At 31.9% G+C, this 18,486-nt stretch overlaps 1 protein-coding gene across 1 annotated transcript in view; it reads left to right on the forward strand.

Annotated features, from left to right (window-relative positions):
- LOC148236463 (uncharacterized) overlaps nucleotides 1-18,486 on the forward strand; it is a 415,732-nt gene that overhangs the window by 211,926 nt on the left and 185,320 nt on the right. The gene's annotated exons all lie outside the window — the stretch shown is intronic.

Below are 18,486 nucleotides of genomic sequence, written 5' to 3' on the forward strand. Positions count from 1 at the left end.
TACCTACAATTTACGCGCGAGAAGCTTCCATTTAAGGCTCTAAAATATTAAAAATATCATTTCCATTTCTTATCTGTGTTTGAATATTTATTTAAAATTATGTTGATATCATATGTCTATAAGGTATAAGTCGACATCATATATATAAACAATTTTTCACCTAATGAATAAATAAAATATTAAAACTAATGCTTCAGTTTGCGAAGTTACTTTTTCTATAGTATTCATGTAGATATTCCACAACTGTAAGTACATAGCTCCTTAAGTATTTTTTTAATTTTTTTTGTGCGCAATTTTCGTTTCCACAATAGTCCGGTCATCATAAAAAATCAGAGGCCAATTTTATTGTTTTTTTACTACCATTCTAGAATTGCGAGCTAATGGTAGAAGTATAATAATATTATATATTCTTAATCGAATTTATTCCAGTCTATAACTTAGCGTTTTTTTATTTTCAAAGTACTATATTGTATTTATTCTTATTAGCAGCATTAGAAAAAGCAATCAGAAAAAAGCAAAAACTATTTATTCGCTTTTAAAATATGAAAAGCTTTGAAATATGCTATTTACGAATTTTCCTTACACTGTACAAAAATATTGTATACGTTGACACATTTACTGATTGGTAATATATTTTTAAAGATAAAATAATTGTTGAACGTCTTTACAATTACGTGACAAAAATATTTAATTCTCTATATAAACATTGACATTTGTGTTAAATAAATTATTTTTTAACACAAATGTCAATGTTTATATAGAGAAGTTTAATCTTTTTTTAGTTTAGCAATTTCAAAACCGATTTTTTATACATTTTTTTTAATATCTTATACTTATTTAAGATACTCATGATCAAATTGTTACGCAATAGCGCATTTAGAATAAATTTGTTCGATAAATTAATCTTAAACATTGGATTTCAATAATCAGTTTATTTCTTTACTAACCAATTTATTACAAGATAAAGAGTCTAATTTTTTTTAAGATACACTATAGTATGATAAATTTAGCTTCCCTTAACTGATAAATAAGGCCGATTTAAAAATACACACTAGAATCAACTAAATTAATTTCATATTAATAATAAAAAATAATTACCCTATAAAATCTAAATTTCCAAAAAAACGTTAGTTAAATATTTTTCACAATAATAACTTGACTGTTTTAAAATAAATCTTATATAAATAATATTTAGTATATTAAATATTTTTATTCTTAATTTGCTTATTATCTATTTTAATTTAAATATATTAATGGATTTATTAGTTTATTTTTGTTGCTGTAAAAGCTTAACAAATAGGCGGTTAACAAACACCAAATTAAAATATATTTATTTGCTGATTTTATATTTTTTTCACTTAAATATATTTTCACACAGTTGATTTAAACATAACAATACAATAATTATATTTTATATTGATGGTACACTTATATTTATTATATTAAGGTCTGTTTCTATAAACAACAACAATATTATTTTCATGTGCCATCTTCAGCTAGTCGATTTAAAATAATCCAATATTATAGATAGATATATTTATCTAATGAATTGTTACAGTTATTTTTACATAAAAAATGCTTTATTTATCTCTTAAGAGTAACATAATTTAAAAAGTTTTTTTTATAAAAATAATCATTTGAGGTTAAATCTAAGTTATCATATACATAAATAAAAATATATATTTTTAGATATATAATTAAGACCGACGTTTTATTTTATTTCTATAAATAATTGTAATATTAAAAAAAATATAATAAAAAAAATATAACTACAATTTTACTGGAAAAGTTGTTGTAAAAGTTTATTGTTCTAAAATAGTTTTTTGGGAGCCACTGTTTTTTTTTCAAATACATAATAAAACAGTTTGTCTTGTGTACATAATGAAAAATAATACAAAAACAAATGATTACATCCCCTTCTTATATTTATACACGCTCTTAACAGATAATAAGGCATTTATATACGAAATAAATATCTCCTTGTATTTTTGCCACCGAGAGTGTCCACGATTTAATACGCCGTGGCAGAAAAATGCGGACTAGCGAGACACTCTGCGAAATAATCCCTACAAAGTCCCCTTTTTCGGGAATTTCAGATAAAAGCGTATTTTATTTATCCTTCGCTGGGCCCGCACTTTACTGTCCGTCGGTATTTTTACGGCACGACCAAGACGGACCGGATAAACCCTGACCTTCTCCGAGGGGGGTGCGATAATTTGTTATACCTGTCTGTGGGCATTCCTTCAATTCCATTATATTACTTAACCGCAAATAAAAATATTCAAACCCCAACCCTATAAACGTATCAACCTACGAGGGGAGCAGGCTCCTCTTGCGTATTTTTTTTATCTGCAGCCTTGCATTGTCCTCGCGTTTATGGTAAGCAAATTGAATTATGGTCGAAATATGTGTCTGCTCTCGGGAAACACGTGTTTGCGTTTATTTTCCCGCAGGAAAATCGGTAAAGCGCACCCGTACACTTTTCCCGACAACTTGCCGTTTATTGGGTTCCAATGAAATGTGTTTCATTGCCAATATAATTTGATTTACACAGCGTTGAACGTTACATTCCGCAAATTGTTAGCGATCCCTCTGGAAAAAATAAATAAAACGCTAAATAATTCCTTTGAATTCGAACGGATTATATTAGACCTCAGAACAGCGGAGTGAAATCGCTCGCGAGAGATTTATTGCAGTCTGTGAATTTAGCCCTCTTTGGTTAAATAATTTCTCGAATTTTTCTTCGTTTTTCCAGTGACAGAGATACGGTTACTCTGTAACGAATCGTCGTTTAAGACTAGCCATTAATATGGTGACAAATCTTGCGGTTTTCGCTACATAGATAGATTTTCCGATGCAGCCGGGTAATGGAATGAAAAATTACATGCAACGGACGAAATACGTAAATAAATTTTAAATATAGATTTACATTATTAACGTATTTAAAATTCTTATGTATAATTTTTCGATCTTCTATAAAAATGTATATTTTAACTAATGGTTTTAAAATATATATAAATTACGTCATAAATTTATTTTAAAATTCATATTATTGAAATAGATTTATTGAATGTAAATGTATTACACGTAAACTTAACGTTTATGTTTCTTGAATACATTAATTGATGTGCAAATATTCAACTAGATTTACGTTTACTTAAATAAACAAATCTTATGTTAATTCAAATGCCGATTCAACACTAAAAATATTTTAGTAATTTAAAAATTATATTTTACATATTAATTAAAATATTTTTAATATTTTATTTTACTAAAAGAGTCTAAGAAAATCACCCCCCTCGCAATTCATCGCCAGCAATTAATTGCTAGCCATTTACTGCCGCGTCAATCGATCACATAAACAATTTATAGTCTACAAAACCTAATATATTTTTTTTATATTATGCTTTGATTAAATTTGTTTAGTGTATAAATAATTTGATATGTTAGCTAAATAAATTTAAAAATATTTTAATATATTTAAGGCTATAAACTATTAATAACGTTAGTAATGAATATACAATTTCAATTCTAAAAGTACATAGCGTGTCTGAATAGTTAACGCCTGTGCCAATTTTCACGGCGTAATAGTTTCGCACAATATCACTTTTCGGTTTTCATTGTCTGTACACTGAAGGGAGCATTCCTCTTATTAGAAATCTTAGTTTAGGGTAGTTCTGAAAAGGACCAAGTAGGGGAGGCAACTTGATCCAGCTACCCTCAAGTCGGCTTTCGCAGACAAAGCTTAAAGAGTAGCGTTTGGATTACACGACGTGTAAGTATGTTCGGGTTTTGTTTATACAACACAGCCACAATTTTAGGGACGTTATCTAGAACAAGAAGCCGAATGCGGTTTAAATCTTACACCCATTAAACCACAAACAACGCAAGTTTTGCAATAATAAATTCCGTTTAAACAATATGCAATCCGTTGCCTTATCTTTGGGGGGAATGTTTTCCTGAAAAAAAATACACCGTGTGTCAAGCGAATGTTTTGGGCGCCGGTAAAACTCAGCCATCGAGGGTAGCCTTTATCTACCCTTGGCCAAGTATTGCAGCTATTACTTTTGGAAGTGGAGGAGGGCACCGCACTTAATGTCCTTCCAAATGGGGGTATAAATTGAATGACGTTAAGTAAACGCGGATAAGTGAAAATGCCCTGTCAGTCATGTCATTGCGGAGGACCGTTTTTTTTTTATTTTTACAGGACTCTCTCCTTTTCCATTTTTTAGGAAGACCCACGTAAATGTCTGTCGTTTGTGAATGCAAGCAAATGACATACGCTTTTATGTTAGGGAACCACGCTACGGAATTTCTACGGAAATTGATGACTGTTCGTGCGGTTATTGCCTGTAATTACGCACACGTACAAGGACCGAACTGAACTTTGCTCGTTATTTTATTAAACGTGACGATATATAATGTTATGATTATATAATCTTTGAAAATGTTTTGGGGGCAATTCGGACAACTTAATATCAATATTATATATACTATTTATAGCTATACTAACAAGTTTACTTCAGTTTTATAATAATTTTATGCAAGACTGTTATTTAGCAACTCCTGACTGTTCTGAAAGCTCGAAATAGTCTTTCAACATTATTAGTTTCTAATTGTTTCATTTTTTTACATTGAAAGTGTATTAATACTGGGATTTTTTTTTTAAATATGTCTACTATACTTATTTACAAAAAGACAGATTCATACATAAAACTGCTGTATATTTCTATGTCCAGAAAATATTTTCAAGCCTTAGATTGCAATAATATTGAATTTATATATTTTTTTAATATTATTATCATATGCCTAAATGAATTTAGTGAGCTTGTAAATTAAACATCTGAAGTAATTACTTAGTTTTTGCATAGTTGTTCTTCAGAACCCCAATTTTTTTTATTAAAATCCTATTTATAGAACCTATAAAATGATTTGATCCCAATTCCAATTTTATCAAAGGCTTGAGTCATGTGTGAAGATTTAAAAAGTGACCCTCATTTCGAACGATTGTTAATGAAAGGTATTTTCTGTTAATGCCGTATAATACTGTCTGTATTAATTGTAATTTAAAGCTATATAGTTATAAAAATTTTGCCAAATATTTCAAATTTTAAAAATAATTTTAAAGCATAGTTTTAAGGTATTGTTTTTTGTAGCTATTTATATGAGTGTTTTTACTCAAGTTTTAAAGCATACATATTTATTAATATAATAGATTTTATTCAGAAACATCATATTTATGGTATATATATTGATTTATAAATCATCACTGCAAAACATAAGTGGAGTAATTTAATTTTCGTTCTAATGTATTTATGGATAGGAGTGTGAAATATTAAATAAAAATATTTCAATAATTGATTTATTTTGTCGAGATTAATTACAGCTTACATTCAAACGGGAATTAAATTCGGCTATGGCTGTCGTCGCATGTCGATGTCGATAAAGAGGCTTTTCCGGAAGCGTGATGTGAACCATTATGAGATTGCACGTCACGTACCGATGCACTCTAGCGGGAAAACTCTGAACTACGCCTACCGGAAAACTCGGCGTTACGTGAATTATGGAGTTGTCTGCTTCTGATGGCCAAGGGCGAGGTCGTTAACATTCTGTTCATTCACTACAGTATAGATTTAATATTAAATATAAATTTATATTTGATATTTTTTTCTTGTTAATTTTATAATAAGTCATATTTTTATATTGTATGTTTAAAATAAAATTTTATTGAGTAACGAAAAATGTTACTCACTAAAAGATCAAGTTTCTGTAACATATTTTTTTTTTGCAATATTTGAATTGTAAGAGAAAAAAATGGTTCTTTGCTACAATTAAAATAACAATTGCTTCTAAAACATTCATATCAACTATGAGCCTAATGGCATTATTTAGCCATTTAAAAAAATCCTGTATTACAGAAACAATAGTGTATTAGTAAATATATATAATTAATGATGAAATACCAGTACTGCAGTATTATTAATTTGGCTTACTTTTTATTATCTACTATTTAGTTTTAAACATTTTTTCCTTATCAAACTGTTTAGATGTAGCATAAATCTTTGATAGTTATCCGAAATAATTTTATTATATTTTATAAGTTCAATACGTCTTACAGCTCTCTTATTTGAAAACATTCAGGCGCGTCTTACGCCATGGTCCAATAACGATATTCACCTGACCTCAACGCACATATCCTTATTATGTAAAGGTGCCTACATGTATCACATAGAAAATTGATTCGTCTCCGTCGTCCTAGACCGGACTTGTGTCCGATCCTAATTACTATAGTGGTGGTCCTGTGTAAAATACGAGCGACGGGGATGATCGTAAATAAGGGGACAGGTGCGGCCCGCCCTTTATCCCGCCGGATAAACCGATCATTAAATCCACGTTACACCCATTGTCCAAACACGGGACGAGCCGATCGTTACTCAAAACTCCAACGGCCGATTAACACCATCCTACGTGATCTTAACGGGAACAGCTTAAATAATCAATAGAAAGCTGGATGATTAATACGTCGACGGATTTAACGCGAGACGAAATTTTCGGCGAAATTCGCAGCATCATCAATTTTGTGCGTATCAAGCAGAATCTCTGGTACCCCTTAAGCCGTTACACTCGGGTCCCTTGCAGATTCCGGCAGGCTGCCTGCCACTTAGTGTAAATTCTGTCCTTGTACACTGGGAGTTAATTAATGATTATGTTCGCAGGCGTCTTTAGTGTAATGAGTGCGATCTTAATACGTTGAATAATGCTGTTAAACGGACCGAAGTCGGATACTAAATGTATAATTTATTATATTATACAAACCAGCACCATTAGAAACACGTTTATTAAAATAATGTAATCTAAATAGTGCATATTACTATTTTGCATCTTTATCATATTTTATTATAGTTTTATAAATATTTTTTCTGGCTGTGTGTCAAGATATTTATTTTTACATACGAATTATTTTTTATTTAAACGATTATTGTGCAACAATTTTGGTCAGTCCATGTACAGTTTGTTTAATTATCGAAAAGCAGATTAAACTCTGAATTCTGGATCTTTGGAAGTGAGGTTGGAAGCGAGTTCTGAATGGAAGTGTAGATTTAGGCGCTGTGAATCAATTTTTATATATTATATAATACTTGGTCTGCCTAAGGAAGATTTCGCGCATACCCACTTTATGCAATGAGCGCGAGATCTGTTTTCTTACTGGAATCTTTTTTATTAGACAACCGGTAAAGTTTGTAGAGATCGGAGATCTTTCAATACAATAGCAAAAGTTCTAGAACGGCCGTTGAAATGTTTTAAGCCAATATTTCCAGTACAAAGCTATGTATAACAAAGACCTTGCACTTGCCACCATAATGTAAAATCCGATGGATTAGTTTGTGGCGCTTTTAACGCGTTAAATTCAGGCTAAAACATTTCAAAATCTTATTTATTTGTAATGTAAATGCATACGCCTAGATACTATATAGTATATCTATTTAGTTTTAATTCATTATAAATTTTTGCTGTTGACCGTATGCTAAATATGTATATTTATTGAAAGATCTTAAAAATAAAAATCAATGCGTTTTAAGTGATAATGATATATTATTTTCTTCTCATATTTTTCTGATGTATGTTATACAATAAATTACACAATTCCATGATGAAGTGATACTACTTTTAACATCCCATTTATATACATTATCTTGTTTGTTCCACTGTCGTCCTACCATTTCGTGTAATATATTAAGTCGTCGGTTTTTTTTTGCAATATACACAAGTTTTACGATAACAATATTGATACGTTTTAACTAGAGTGGTCGCCGTTGTTGTTTAACATAAGCGAACTTCAGACGAGTCTGTTCCTTTTGGGGGCAATAGGAGTAGTAGGGGATGGTTTTCATGAGATACATCAGTCAAGAGCCGCCCTGGCGCCATAGTTCCCTCTGCAGGGGGCGGAAGAAGAATCTTTTCCGGAAGTGCCCTTATGAAGTCGCTTTGTGGATCGATGCCCTGCACGTTTTGAGGAAATAACATCCTTTGGACACATTACAGACACATTTTCATTCACGGATCACTTGTGATTTCTATTTACTTCCGCGTCGTTCAGTTCGAATATCAAAGCGCCGCGGAAGAGCCTCCCTTCCATTTTCAACAGAAAAAATATAATATGCATCGTGTAGATATAACGTGACGATATATTGCTATACGTAGGATGGTTCAGCCATACCTGAGTTCACACGAAATATAACTTTTATGTATCATATGTTTAGGGAGGAATATTGTGTTGTGAAACATCTATAATATCTATTGGTTACATTGCAATCATAACAGATAGATTGTGTTTTCTTATATATGATTAGATGAACCATTATTTCATGTTCAAATGAACGGTTAACCACTACGTTTTAATCCATTCATATTTCATATATTTATCTAGCGGTTCAAATGTTCAACACAATTGTGTGATTTAACTGTAAATCTCAGATTCAGCGTCGCAAACTACACATTCTTAACCGCTTAAAATTCAAACACCAGCTCGTTAATTGTGAGAGTTAAAAGGTTGTCCCATTAGTGCCGAGAGGCTGACAGTCGGTCTGGTTAGTTAACCAGAGATCTATCCGTTAACTAACTCTGCTCTGGGCCCTAGAGCAAACACTATCTTCGGTTGTGTAAACGTAATTAGAAATCGCGCGCGTTCCGCTGCGGAAGTAATACGTGAATTTGCCAAACAGCAAACATCGTATAATACTACCTACTGTATCCTTCGTGCGTGTGGAGACTTTGTCGCCTGAAAGATAAAGGTGCCCGAAGCTATTTGTGCTAACTAACGCATCGATCCTCGATAGTGGCGATGCAAAATTTAATATAAGCCATACTGTTGCTTCTGAAGATGGTATATACATATATATATATATACAGTCAAGATTGCGTAATTTAATCTCGTGGGGCTTCGTCAAGTTTAATTAATGCGTGTGTGTAACTTACGGGTCGATAAATATGGTATATTGTATAATGAAATATACGTGAGCGTCTCTTGTAAGTAACGGATGGGTGTGTATTATAATATATTACATAACTGGGTAAATTAATTGATTGACGACGAGAGGTTAAGTCATAAACATTTCTACGCAAATTAGCTTTATATTAATATATCTAAACTAGAAGTTTTAGTCAATATAAAATAGGCATATTTAAATTACATTATATATAGTATTTTATTTCGCCTATGCTATTTTTATACTTGAAAACATAATTTATTTGCGCTAATTAGTGATAAAGTCAATGAGATAAATCTCTCGATTTAAGATAATAATTTTCAACTCAATTGACAATATAATAGACGAATGAGTTAATATTATATTCGCTAAATCTATGTTGAATATTACAATAGCTTATTAACCTTATGTGCATTGAAATTAAGGAGCGAAATGTTCGAATCGATAATGAACGAAACGATACGAAACGATAAAAAAAAATATTATCGATTAGATCGATAATGAAATTTATCGTTTGATCGATATTACCGTTCGTGTAATCGATAATGAACGATATTAATCTATAACAACATTTACTATCGATTAATGTCGTTTAATATTACTATAAATATTGTTTAATTTTGTACAACCTCAAAAATTAACGATACATTTTGTAACTTTCGTTTGTAATAAAAATAAAAATTTTGTTAACAAAATTTTATTAAATTATTATTATTACAAAATTATCTGAAATAACCATTTATTAATTAAAATGGCCAGAACACTAAATAATAAAAATATTTCTTTATCTTTAAAGCCAAAAAATCACAAATATTAAAATTTCAAAAAATTCACCTTATTTTAATCACTTTTTAAGATGCATTGATGCTTTCACAGCAAGACAAGTCTTTAATCAGTTTCTGTACCAGCCTCTGATTCTGTGTAAATTGCACTGATATTCTCTGAAGGACCAATGCTGACGACATCATCTTTTGAGTCTGAATCTAGAGCATACACAATTCTTTGTGACTTTTTTTTAAAGTTTTCGGTAACTGTCTTTGAGCTTTTCTTGGAGTTGCGGGAGTCCTGACTTGCTGCACTGGATGCAGAACCAGCACGACTTCTCGGAGTTAAAAATGATGGTCTTTCTCCGACAGGTAATTCTTCAACAATAGGATGTCCAATGTTGTATTTAATGATACGGACTCTACTGTAATTCAGTTGTATGTAGAGGAACTTCTCAACATTTGACGGGTCAAACCTTATACTCTGAGATATTACGAGGCTTCCTCTAGCAGAAAAAACCCGTTCACTTTTCTAGCTTGAGCCGCCAGCAACGGGAAGATCCCGTTTTAGTCTTTCCATCAGGCCAATACATCAATTTTATAAGGTCCGGGATAAATCTTGAAGGAGTCCCACTACTTTTCCACTGCCGATTTTGTCTGATTTAGAGTCTCACACTGAGCTTTTTCAACCACCAACTGATCCATCAAATCCATGTCGTCGAGGGCAGGAGTTGATGCCAGTCCGATATGCTGCCTTGTTGGAGTTTCCTATTCAACTTCTTGAGACGATGAATGTGAGTTAAGAAATATTCTTAGAGTGGGCTATTCTTTGTTGAATTGAGTAAGAGATAATCTTTTATAATATAAGTAAAGTTGATTGGCCATACGTACATGGTGCTCTCAGTACTAAGTTTCGGCAAAACTCGTTTTATTTGTCTCTGAAATTCAGTGATGAATTCTTTCGTGAGTTGTTGTGCTCAAAAAATGGGAATATTTTTTGAGCGGTCAGTGAATCATCAGCAGAAAGTCGCTCACTCACATCTTTAACTTTTTCTAGTACAAGGACTAGTTCGGCCATAAACGTGAAGTCAAAAAACGCATAATTTCGCGTGCCATTGATTAACATTGTTTTATTTTGTACTTTCCCGCCAAATATCGCTTAAACAAATGATAATATCGTTCATTGTCGATCACTATCGTTTGAGATCGATAATCGAAAAATTCATTATCGTTCATGATCGATATCGAACGATAATCGATAATGAAAAGTTATCGATTGGGTAACGATAATGATCATTATCGTTACTCAATCGATATGAAACGGAGAATTCGATCCTTAATTGGAATATGATAGACACACATTTAGACAACAATTTTGTCGAACATATATTTATTTTTAAAATCTTATTGTTCACTAACAATTTGGCTTTTCGCTCTAAATGACTTTAACCCTTACTAATTCATAAGGACAGTCACGTAATGTGACAGAGTTTGACTTAAGTGATTAATGCTTCTCTCATTGTCAGTCAAGTAGCACCCCAAATTCTTATATGTGTTAATAGATTAAACATATAGCCTATTATAAAGTATTAAAGGATGTAATATAATAGAGAACGGTAAAACAATTGTATTAGTTTAAAGCTTGTAACAAACCAATTATATTCTTTATCGTTTTTTAAAATTACTTTAAAATCATCATATATCAAAATTCTAAATCCAGAATTTTTTTGTAAGTAAACATAATAATTTTATCATATTAGTGCCACTGGAAATTTATTTTGAATTTCATTCGAAATTTAAAAAAATGCTTGATATTAATTATAGTACTTAATATTAATCTGATGCTCTTTTCACATTAAAAAGTCGTCAATTTTTTGATTTGAAATAACACATTTTGAAATATATGTAAACTTAATGACAATAAAGAGATAAGAATTATAAAATTATATTTGGACCATGATAAGCCAGAACTGTTTTTGAGACTTGTTCATTTGACGTCGGTCATGAAGCGTCACCATGGTCAATTTACATATAGAGCAGCACAAACACGAAATTTCAATAACAACTGAGTGTCAGCCATAGTACAAATCGCGTCATCCGATGACGTTCATTATTCCCCCGGCGAGGAATCACAAACACGGCATGCAGATCAAAGCGCAGGGGACACGGCACAGACCGTCTGCATGCAACAAAGCGTCCGTATAAATCAACTTTGGCGCAGTGAACCTCTGGAATCCGATTGCCCGCAGCCAATTTTACCCAGCGGGCTTTTATTGCACCCGTTTGATTAAATCGCTGATTTCGTCTGGAATCTGATCAAATCGGTGTGCGGCTTTGGTCCATACCTCGCCCGAAAGGTCATGAGATATTAGTTTGAGATTGTAAATTCTCGAGCTCGAAATCAGATATGTCCGGCATCTCTTTTCGTTACAACCATTAACGATTTTTTTTATTTCTTCAGCATATGCTTGGTTATTTTATTTATTAAACGTAACTAAGAAAAAATGCTAAAATTACACAAAAAGTATTTTATGTGTATTCAAAGTAAAAATTTAAAAACCGAAAACACTACTCTTAATCTGGCAATTACATGTCCTCAAATATAAAAATTTTCTCTTAAATCAAGGTGTCTTTTAAAATGAATAGATTTTTCTTAAGAAATGATATCATAATCATTGTAGAATGTGCGGTTGTTTAACAATCATCAATTTACTGGAAATCTTAATATTTTTAAAAACTAAATGAAAAATTGTCTCATCATTTTGTAATGGACACACGGCTTTATAATTATCTTCAAACACACTAATAAGACTTAATGACTTACTGTATTATTTCAGTACTCAGTTTATAGTGCAATTTTTCCTACTTTACATTATTCTTTAATATTCACTATTTACGCATGCCGTTACATAACGATGTACTTTATTGCGTAGAAACTGGCAGCTTTTCAATCTTTGTTTTTTTGACCCATTGTTAATACAACTATCATCTATCATATGCTGTTTTATTTTTGATTTAATCTGCAACAAAATTAAGAAATTAGTTTACTACGCAATTTTATATAATATATACAAAATATTTGATTTTTTTATAACCAACTTCTCTATAAGTGATATATTCGTTCACTTTTTGTAATATATTAGTTCATTTTTAACACGTGTAGAGCAGTATCGCCTGAAAATCCGAAATAGCGTAGTTTATAAGGTGTCAGACTGCTAACTCAGAGGCTGTGAGTTCGAACAACGGCAGCAGACTTGAATTTTTATTTATAAAAATACGCTATTATTAAAAATCGCCCTCAGCTGCAAAGTGGCATTTATTGATTACATATAAATTTTTTCACACGTCTTAATTTTTAATTAATTATATATGACTTGCAGTCTGGTGGTTGATACTTAAGTATTCATTATGGCTGATTGACTAATCCAGTTGATACAGATTTACCTTTACTGAAATAGTAATATTTTGGCTATTTAAATTAAATACTAATGTAGGTGTATCTTAATCTCAAATAGTGTCTTTGAGAAAGAGTTTAATTTTGATTGAAAAATTGTTAAGCATACAAAATAACTGTACGCCTTTTTTTATTTTTTTTTTATTTTTTATTAATGATAACGTACTTGAATATACATATTTGTGCAAAAATTTTAATTACGTTCAAGTACAGTTTTTATGTTTGCGTTAAAGTAAGGGTGAAGTTCTCGTTTTTTTATATGCGTCTGAAAAATCTAATAGTCTCCAAAGCAGGTTGAATTCTTGAAGGATTTTACGTGAAGAGAGAAGCAGTTGCTTCTTCAATCTTCGGCCTTCTCTTGAATTAAATTTTGTACAAACACAGCGAGTCTTTAAATGGAAGTTATATTGGGTATATACATATGTAGTATATCAATGTTTTATACACATGGCTTCTCCAGAAGAGTTTTAGGGCTCGTTTTCTTGACTACCCCATTGTGTTTGTGAGTTGCCACAAAAATTAAACATTGTTTTGTGATTTTCTTTATTAACTTAACCGGTGTCCGCAAATACATTTCAGAGTTTGATAAGCCCAACAACGTAAAAATATGATATAAATATTTTATCTCATATAAAACATTATATTTCATCTTACCTATTTAACGAAGTATACGATATAAACCCTCAGTTAAAATTATTTAATGTAATAAAAATTTCATTAGAAAACAAATTAAATTCTCGGTTCCTTGTAATGAATTAGCTTTAATTTGACATTTAAAAAAAATATTCCAAAATTAATAACGCACGCCAGATTAGTCCTCACGACGACATGACGAGGGTCCCGCCGCCGTAATAAAGGCCACTCGGGCAAAATCGTCATATTGTGCATCTTGAGCACGATCAGGTAAGTGATTTTGGGTCCCCCCGTGTGCGTGGACCACGGTGTCCCGTATCAAAATAATCCTGGCCACGTCGGTTCTTTACGAGTGCTCCCTCGGGCGATAACACGTCCCGTAATGGATCCGCCTGATTAATTGTTATGTCCTGACGCCCAACGTAAACATATCTCTCCTTGTCATAATAACGTAGCAACGTCCTAAATTAAATTGTCGTCTTTCGGGGACCGGACCTCATATCCTTAGTCTGATCGAGTAGTTTAGCATCAAGATTTAATCAAATGGTATGACACAAGGCAGCGTTTGGGTCGTTCAAAATAAAAAGAAACCATCTATTTGATTTTTATCAGAATTGATAAAAGTACACATATAAACTGTGTCACAAAAATAATGCTCATAAACAGGTCTTGTATTTTGGATAGTGATTATGTTATAATTTAACATCAGCTGTAATACTAAGATAAAACCTAGAAGGAAATCTTTTATGATAGCAAATAAATATAGATGTAAATCTACGTGTTACCGAATAATTAATTAAAAATTCTTAAATTGCGATTAAGAAAAACTCGTCAAATTTAAAAATAATTATAAATATTTCTCCCCATCTTTAGCATTATTCAGATGGCTGATTCCAATTTATGGGTGCAAATAAACGCTTTCGTATCGGAAAATCTCATAGACAAACAGAATAGAGTCGAGGAAAATGCACTTTCATTCTCCCTTCAGTTGAATCTTGTCGATAATTTTCACGAGCTTTCAACGCCCTATTGTGTTTTATATAATATATATTTTAAATAATAATCTAAATTCATAGCTCACTGTTATGACAGCTAAAAAATTCGGGCGAACCTAAACGTTAACCGTGAGCCCCTGTCATTATCAACCCTCGGAACCCTTTATTTAACAATTTACATTATCCAACTTGTCAATTACCGGGTCGCCCTGCATCGGGTGGCCGAAGCTGCGAATCCACCCTTAACATTTCGTGGGGGTGCGGAGGTGGTTCAACCGCCGACCACCTCGTAATCTCTACAGCCCTCAAGCCGACCCTTCTTGGCAAACGGCCCCGAATTGTGGATATATGTATGTGGAATATGATGTCGAAGCAGAGCGCCGAGGACGTACAAGTGCTTCAGAAGTGACAAGGCTCTATTGAGTATATATATAAAAAAAAAACAAATAGTCCAAAAGTGAAGTGTTTTTTTTCGTTAGACAAACATGCGCGAGTGTCGCTTTGGATGGAATAGAAAAATACTTGTCCTGTAAAATTCAGGGCTTGTAAGTAGACAGTTTGTAAACAATGTGAAAGTGTGCCGCTGTCAATTTTACAAACCAAAGCGAGTTAGTCATATATTTAATATACTATTATGAGGTATACATATTTGATGTAATGATATTCTTATTTGATATTTAATATCTCTCAAATAAAATAGGTACAGTGTCAAGTTTGATATTTATAAAGAGATTTTATTATTTAGCTATATAAACCTATTTACATTGTAAATAATTTTCGCTTGATAGTCTCAACTCCATTGCGATACAGAAAAATCCTATCTATAAACACCACTAACAAAGACAAGAGACAGTCTCGGCGTTGAATGCCGCCTGTACTCGAGAAACAATTTAGCTATGGATACCTCCTCGATAGTGTTATTTTCAAGAGCAGAAAAAAAGGATAACGACCTTTGCAGCTGGAGACGCGCGCTCCGTCCTTGTTTCGCTTTTTGTTGCGAATTTGCTCCGTCGTGTTTCCGACGTCACAAGTTTCATCCACCCGTGAAAGCCTCGGTGGAGAGAAAGAAGAAAAGAGGGGGCACCGCCAGCCTCCCTCGTCTGGTCGGCTTCTTCTCAAAGATGAAGGTGAAGGCTGTCTGCGATCTTGGAACGCCTTTTCATATCGCACGCGAAACGCAATCAACCCATAAGACAGTTAAATATCACGAACAGTTAAACACGGCACTTAATTATATTTATGAATACGTATTTAAATATGAAAACACTAGTTAAATTTGCATTAAAAATTATTTACTATGTATTTAAACTTTTTAAATCTTAAAAATATTTTTAAAATCACTGCAACTTTTATTTAAAATCTATTAATTAGTCAATTCATAATACTTTGATATTTGTTTGAGGTGATATTAGTGAAGCAAAATCCACGCGAGTGCCACTCAACTGTTTCATTAACAAATCAAAAACTATGTATTTTTTGTATAAAAAGAAAAATATGAACAAAAATCAATCTTATTGATATTTCAAATGAAAATTTAATTACTTTTACTCTAATAAATGAGATTATCTCAAAATGATATTAAAGTAATTTTAGGCGATTTTGCCTAATTATTAATTTTTATACATAAAATTAGTTTGTTATTGTGGTTTCGCGAAATATGTTTATAATATTTTTTTGTATGAAAATGACAGTGTTCTTTTATTTATTTGTATGAAAATGTGTATCATATTATTTTAATAGGTTTATTTTGAATGACTCTTAATTTAGAAAAAAATAGAATTACTATTAAATAGGTCTTATTACTTGTTTATAGATAAAAAAAATATTTTTCATAGTAGCGCGCTCTTTAAATTACATATGGCCTAAGTTCTGTCTTATCACCCGAATTAGATAAATACTTGTTGTTAATTAGTGATTTATAGGGCCTGTTTATATATGTATTTATTTGGGTATATTATGGCCAAAACTTGGCGACACTCTAGTAACACTGGCGAACGGACGACTTGTCGACGCTGGAGGGCTCGCACGCCGGTCCGGGCCCCGCGCCCCGTTTTATCTGTATATAAATATACAACAATATAATTCATATTGTCCATAAAAATACTTATGTAGCGGCTCAATCTGTATCTAATTTCCAACCGTCACCTTCCGTCGAAAAATAAATATTTTTTTAAATTAATTTTCAGTAAGTTTTTCTCTACATATATGTTTAATTAATAACTTAGGTTTGGAACTTTCATATATTATATATTTAAACTACATTTATGTTAAATGATGTAAAATGAATTAATAGTAAAATTAAAATTCAGTCTTAACCAAAAAATATTTTTCCTAAATTAATCAAACTTACGAATATTTTTTTGAATTAAATTTGAAATAAATTTAAAATTAATTACACGGTTGAAATCAACATAATGATTTGCACGTAAATCGCGAATATCTTATCTTGGTGGCAAAAATGATTTTTTTTAGTATTATTTTATTTGGCCACCACCAAATAACTTTGATTGTGAAAATAAATACGAGATAGTGTTTTAGGCGAATCTTGTGTGTATATGCACATTTCGCTCTCAGTCTTGTTAAATACAACCATTTGTAATTTAGAGAGTGAAATATTTATCGAATGAATATTTTAAAATCTGCCTCCCGTGATCTGGTGGTGGGTATTATAGTAGGCGCCAGTGGTGGTGCTACAAGTGGCACGTTGCAAGAATCTCACGCAGCAGCCGCGGAATTTGATTTACAGTCTGAAACGCGATTTGGCTCTAAACACGCATACAACTTTAATGTCTTCTCCTTGCCAGCAGCACAAAACCAGACACAAAATGAAGAGGCTTAACTTTCGAGACGGTGGCTGGTGAGAAAAAAGGTCACCCGGCGGACTTTTTCTCTCCAGAGAAAATCCCACACAAAGGCGAATAAATTTCATCCAAGACACTAATATATTATTTAATCACTTATCTGTATAGAAAGGTAGAGGAATTTTATGAATTGAATAATGCCCATTAGCAAATTAGATTCTTGGTATCTAAACTAATCTTGGACTCGAAAAATATTGGGTGTGATAAAATATATCGCTAAACTGCGACTTATGGATATATGGTTTACTTTAAGCGGTTAAGAACAACTGAATTTTTTGTCACTTTGATATGTAAAAATATACACTGATTACCAGTGGATATTTTATATAAAACGTAATTAGAAAATGCCACTGATGTATGATAAAAAATAGTTTATAAAAATCAACTTGTATAACTTATAAAGTTGTTCTTTCATTGACAATCGTATTGTCGTCTGTGTTTAAAACCCTTCAAAAGTATGGAGACTAGTTTTCATAGTGCATAGCGCATACAAACAATAAATCTGTGAGCGAAGCAATTTGTATGCGAATTTACGGCGAGAATTTATTGCGATGAAAGCGCAAACAGAAAGCGAAACGGTGCTCATTTGCATTCGCATCCCGCCGCATGCATACCCATGGAGAGCTTTTATGCAACGAAATTAACATCCATTTGGAACCTAGTGCATCTGGCTTTAACGCTTTGTGTATGAAAATAAAAATAAAAATAACTAAAGTGTTTGTTTTCCAGTCTTCATATGCACCGAAGCGTACCTTTCCGCAGAATCTAATACTTCAACCCTTAACCAGCGGA

Source organism: Plectrocnemia conspersa, unplaced genomic scaffold (assembly GCF_051122295.1).
Source record: "Plectrocnemia conspersa isolate PC_06_02 unplaced genomic scaffold, ASM5112229v1 ptg000003l, whole genome shotgun sequence".
NCBI classification, from domain to species: Eukaryota; Metazoa; Arthropoda; class Insecta; order Trichoptera; family Polycentropodidae; genus Plectrocnemia; species Plectrocnemia conspersa.